Genomic DNA, 6000 nt, shown 5'->3' with positions numbered 1-6000 from the left:
AGTGGCCAGCCAAAGGCTGAGGATTCTAAGTTCTAAAACATTTGTTGGGCTTTAGGAGAGATGGTGTGGGTGTGAAGGGAGCAGATGCAGGAGGGGAACTCCTGTCCCAGACCAGAGGGGCAGCCTGCAGCCTCCCATCCAGCAGGATGGGGAGGGCGGATGCGGCCAGGCGGATGCTGGGGAGCCGGGTGGCACTGACGCAGCCCCACCCTCGGCAGGAGGACAATATAAGACAGGGCAGGGCGGAGGTGGGTGACCCCGACTAGGACCTGGGGACCCTTCTTCCTTCTGGGAGACTCAACTTTCACAACACGGCTCAACACCTTGTGGGGCAAACAATGGAGGCTTCTGGTAGCCTGCAGAGAACAGGGCGTGGTGCCTCGGGCACTCGATATTCTTCTGTGATGAAACTTGAGTTGGAAGAACCACAGGGTGGGGCTGAGCATGGATCTTCTGAGTGTGCGAAACTTCAGAGTCAGTACCTGCCCCTGAGGATGATGAAGTCACATGAGGGGCGGACGTGTGGACCGTGGCATCTACGCTTGTTTCTGGTTCTATGCCTGACACTGTACTACGTACTTCACTTGTATTATTCATTCAACAAACATTATTGGAGGCCAACTAAGCACTAGGGTTATGGCAATGAACACTGTCAACATGACCCCTCTACCTTCTCATTATTCTCCCTCCATCACATGGGCCGGCATCATTATCCCCATCACACAAATGGACTCATCGCTCTCCCCATCATACTCAGATTGATGAGTGGGCCAAAGACATACAGCAAGGACACAGTGGAGAGTTTCCTTCCTCCCACCTCTACTCTCCCACCAAGCCATGCCAAACAGAGTGTCCACTCCCTCAGGGCCTGTCAACCCTCACCCCAGCTGCCAAGGCTCCAGGGACCCTCCTCTGATACTCTGAGGCTGTCAAGGCCCATTGTGGGCTGTTTTTCTGGAGTTTCTGGGGAGATGTGAATGGTAGCAAGTCCATGACACAGAAAGCCTCCCTAAACAAGTGGGCACCCTTGCAGAATCTAACCTGGACCCCCGGCCCAGGTGCTCTTGGAGGACAGCGTTATGTCTTCTGTTTGGGGGTGTGGGAGTCAGGGAGCCGTGCTGTACTTTCCTAGGGCAGTTGTTGAGGGTGAAAGATCCATTTTACAGATGAGGAAACTGAAGCCAGGAAGATAATGCAATTAACTCAGCATCACACAAGGAGGCAGAGCTGGAGCCAGAGCCCAGGTGCCCTGCTCCCAGCCCAGTGTTCACATCAGGATACCAGGCAACCAGCAAGAAGGGCTTTCCCGCCCTCCTCTCTCTCATTCCAGCCCCTCCAGGACTCGGCTGGCCTGAACTGCTTCAGGGTCCCCGCTCAGGTGCTTTGTTAGCCTCTCTCCACAAAGAGAATAACCCTGAGGACTGTCCAGGGTTGGGATGGAGGCAGATTCTGGGGCTCCGGCTTTTCCGGACTCTCAGAATCCCTCCAGTGGGTGCAAGGGGTCGCCGCCTAGAGCACACCCCCCGAGGGTGCCTGCTCCCACGTCAGCGGCCCTGGCCCACCGAAAGGGACCCTTCCCCTCCTCCCCCTCCCTCCCTGTTCCTGCCACTCAGAAATGAAAGGAAAAAACCCTCCAATTGACAACCACTCTGAAAACAGTTCTATCTTCTGCTCTTTTCCTGTTCCGAGTAAACAGCAACACAAAATTTGAACAGAAATATGGGAGTGATTTCCACATGGGCCCCTTACTTGGTGAGATAAAAAATAATTGCCTGGATACTGTGAAGAGATTGTCCTGCAGCAGAAACTGCCTGCTTTCAAGCAGAAACATGCCCCCCGGAAATGCCCCAAGAACTCCCCTATCTTGAGACTTGCATGCTTGCTGTCCTCATGGTCTGGTAGGTTCTAGCTGGGTCAAGGGCAGTGCGTGTCGGGGATTTGGGTTCCCAGGATTTTCACAGCACAGCTGGCTCAGAGGTGCCCCCAGACCTGGGGTCTGGCCTGCCCTGGGCCCAGGCCAGGGAGGAACATCTCATTCTGTCCCGGTGGCTCCTACACTCCACCCACAACCAGGGAGCACTTCCTGAAAACACTCATTTTATCAAGACCCCTCCCAGCGGCTAAAAGCCCTCAAGATAAAGCTCAGACTCCTCAACAGGGCTTAAGAGTCACTTCATGATCTGGGCCCTGTTCAGCTTCCAGTCTCAACTCCGAGCCCTCCACACTCCGGCTGCAGGGCCTGCACACAGGGGAAGCTCTGTGACTTTTCACTACTTAGCGTGCAGATCCAGCCTCTGCCCAAGAGCTGTCCTTGCACCTGGCCTGCTCGGGAGGTTTCTCCCAGGCGCTCCCGGGATGCTTGTGCCTGGACACAACACGCTAGATTGTGATTGTGGTGATTGTGGGTTTTCACACAGTGACACAGCCTCTCACAAGTGTTCTATCTCTGACACCTGGAAGCTTCACAGTTGAAGGAAAAGAACAATGTGTTTCTGAGGCCCACAGGTTTGGCTTATTTGAGGGAGAAGCACTGTTTGACGCCACTCAGGGTCCCTAGCACCTAGCACAGCACCTGGAACAGAAGAGGTAGTCAGTAAATGTTTATTGATTGAAAAAATAAAAGAATGAATAAATAACAGAGTAGGCACTCAGTAAGTGAGTGAAAAATTAAGAGAATGATGAACGAAAGCCCTGTACACCTGAAACACCAGTCCCTTAACTTCTTCCCCTGTCAGAGCTACATTCATGGGTGAGGTGCGTTCTGATTCTTAAGAAGCACTGAAATATCACTGGACTGTAAGGGGACAGAGGAAAGTATACTCAACAGGACTCCTTTAAAGAATAAAACTGCATGTGGTTAGTCAGAAGGAATACTTCAATGAACTACACAGAGTGAATCAAGTCACAAAAGATGGCTGTTCACTTGTCTACTAAGAAGGCTGAACCCACTTAACTGGAACTGGCTTTTGCTTTGTTGAGTGGAGTTTGTAGGTTCAGGCTTGGAGTCAGGATACTCAAGATCACAGAGGAAACACGGAGCCCTTCCCTCCCTTCCCTCACATCACTCAGACTGTCAGACCAAGACATCCGTGCCTTCATCCAGCCCTGCCGCTAGCCAACTCCGTCAGGCCACCTCCTCCAGGAAGCCTTCCCTCATGCCTAGATGGAAATGTCTTAGTCTCCCTCCCTGAACCTGCTTTGCTGGGCCTGCACTGCTGGAGGGCAGGGCTGTCCTCTTCACTTCTCTGCTTGCAGAGGAATACAGCACAGGTGTGATGCCAGAAGAAGTGGGATTCACCAAGGGAGCTGTGGTAAGTGCACTCTGAAGAAGGCTTAACAGATGTTGTATTTATGAAAAGTGTTCCATGGTTAAGTAAATATGGGAGGTGCTGGGTTAAGTCAGGCTACAGAGGTGCCTTTAAAAGAGGACTGCTCAGAACCCGTGCTGATATGCATTATGGGTCTCCAAGAGTGGACCAGGATATGCAGTGTTTCTCAAACTTATTTGACTATGGACATTTTGGTTCAAGCAACGCCCTGTTCCACGGCACATACTTTGGGAAATGTTAGAGAATGCCATCTCAGCTCTCTCGTTTTATAGAGAAGGAGTCAAGCCCCAGAGGTGTACTCACAGAGTCAGGACAGAACCCAGGACGCTGCCCATCTCATCGTGACCTCAGAAGCATCACCCAGGGTGAGAAGGAGCCTGAGCTTCCGGCCAAGGGGATCAGGCAGCAACGTGACCTGGAAAAGTCTGGGCTCAGTTTGACCCGCCCCGTTCCTGGTAACTCCCAGTCAAGGCCAAAGTCACAATCTGAGTCCTTAAATGGGGGATGCGGGGTTGGTGTGGAGTCTTTGGGGGTCTGTTTTTCTTGTTTATTTTTCTAGGATGGTGGCAGAAACCTAAATGCTGCTCAGGCCACTGCCTCGGCATCCCAGGAGAGCTAGGAGGGGGCTTTGGCCGCCCTGAAGGTCTCCCCATTTACAGGGATCTTAAGAGGCTGCACGAGGATAGACTATTCTTTTAATAACAGGTCAGACTTCGTCTTTTCAGTGTCCCCACACCTTCCAGCTTTCTGCCAGCCTCCACCACAAAGTCCGAGCTCATTCTCGGAAGCCGCACCAAGCAGGAGGTGAGGGGCTCCCGCCGGCAGTGCGGGCAGCCCAGACGCCCAACAGCAAAGGGTGGCTGCTGAGGGGTCTAGACAGGACTCTCGGCTTCCTGCTTCAATGTCTGAGTTCCCAGGGAGGATCCAGAAGAGCCCCAGCCCAATTAATTCTTGATACTTTAATTTGCATATGCTAATTATAACCTCCGGGGACGGGCTTCGGTAAGGGTCAGAAGTCAGGCTCTTGTGTATAGGTTCCTTTTTTCTGTAAAGTTTTAAAATAAATAAAAGTTCTAAACACACACTCACTCACACACAAAGACATACATTTTCTTTGTCCCCAGCTGGATGTGCAACCTTGAAGAACTCCTACTCTCCTTGAATTATGTCTTTAAGGATTTGACATTTAGCAGAGATTTTTATGAGCACATTTATTAGTCATCCTTCAAAGCAACCATATGAAATGGGTCAAGGGCTTAGTCTCTTCAGCAGACTGAAGGGTTGCGTCACCCACAAGATGCTGATATGGTTTAAATGTGTAGAGAGAGATGCATACACATGTATATATCAGTCAAGCTGTACTTATCCCCAATAATGGGAGAGGGGGACATATTTTTAGAATAAGCTCATTTTTTGAAAACTTACCATGCGCCAGAGTCTATTCCAATCATTTTATAAACATATCTCATGTGATTCTCAAGGCAACTATAGGAAGTAGATACTATTATTGATTTTTATCAAATGAGGAAACCTAACTCAGAAAGGTTAAGTGACTGGCCCAAGGTCACACAGCAAGCAGGCAACAGAGGGGTTTTTCTGGCTCTGAAGACCATGTATTATCGATTGCATCGTCCTGCCTTATCATGAAATGGAATCCTTGTAAAACTCCTCTGCTTTCTTTAAGCAAGTAACATGACTGTCCTGGCTGTGGGCTTGAGGGACAGTGGAGTCCTCAGTGACAAGGTCAGCCTCTAAGAATCTCCCACAATCCTTCCCCCAGGGAAAGAGGCTCTGGAGCAGGCATATCTGGACCCAGACTCCAGGTCTGCCACTCACTAACTGTGTCCTCTCGCTGGGTTCCCAGGGGCCTTCTCCTGGCCCATGTCCCTGGCAGAGTATTTGGATTTGGATCTGCTTGGTGATGCAGCGTCCTGATATGCCCTGAGGAGGCTTCCTGCCTCCAGCTTCCACCACCACTTCCTCTGAGAAGAGAGACGATGCTTGTTAGCTTCCCTGAGCCTGGGGTTGCCTGGCCCAGGTGCATTTGGACTGAGATGTAAATCATGAAGCAGGGTTACTGATGACAGCCAAAGTCTAAGTGATCAGAGCACTGGCAGGCAGTGCCTGCATGAACAGTGCCTCATGGGTACATCTGCTAAGAGCCCTCGCTCCGACAGAGTCCTCAGCCCCAGTGTTCACCCTCCACTAAGGAAGGAGGTAGGCCAGGAGCTGGCACCTCAGACCCATCCGAAGTAACACAGAGAGGCTGCAGGGCTGCAGGGAAATAGAATGCTTTCCGAGTTCTAAGGCCTCCTGACTCTCATATTCTATGCAGAGAACATTTGTTTTGTCCTGTGGAAATTCCCCAAGTGGATGGACTAACAGTTGATTCCAGCTGGACCTCTCTGCTCCCTCTGGCCACGTTTTCCCCGTTTCCGTTCCCGTGGTCCACCCCTTGCCCCTTGCAGATCTGAAAGTGACCTCCTGGGCCTCCTGGGGATGCAACTGTCCTCCTGCCACGGCTCAGATCTTGGGCTGCTCCTTCCTGGGGAGGATCAGCCAGCCGCCCACTGTCAACCCCCCGAGCCCTCTCGCCTCTGCTGGCCTTCCTGTTCCAGCCGTGAGCCTCCCTAGGGGCTTGTTTAGACTGGAGACAATTGCCTCAAATAAA

Source organism: Camelus ferus, chromosome 15 (genome assembly GCF_009834535.1).
Source record: "Camelus ferus isolate YT-003-E chromosome 15, BCGSAC_Cfer_1.0, whole genome shotgun sequence".
NCBI classification, from domain to species: Eukaryota; Metazoa; Chordata; class Mammalia; order Artiodactyla; family Camelidae; genus Camelus; species Camelus ferus.
Note: the sequence above shows the minus strand (reverse complement) of the source record.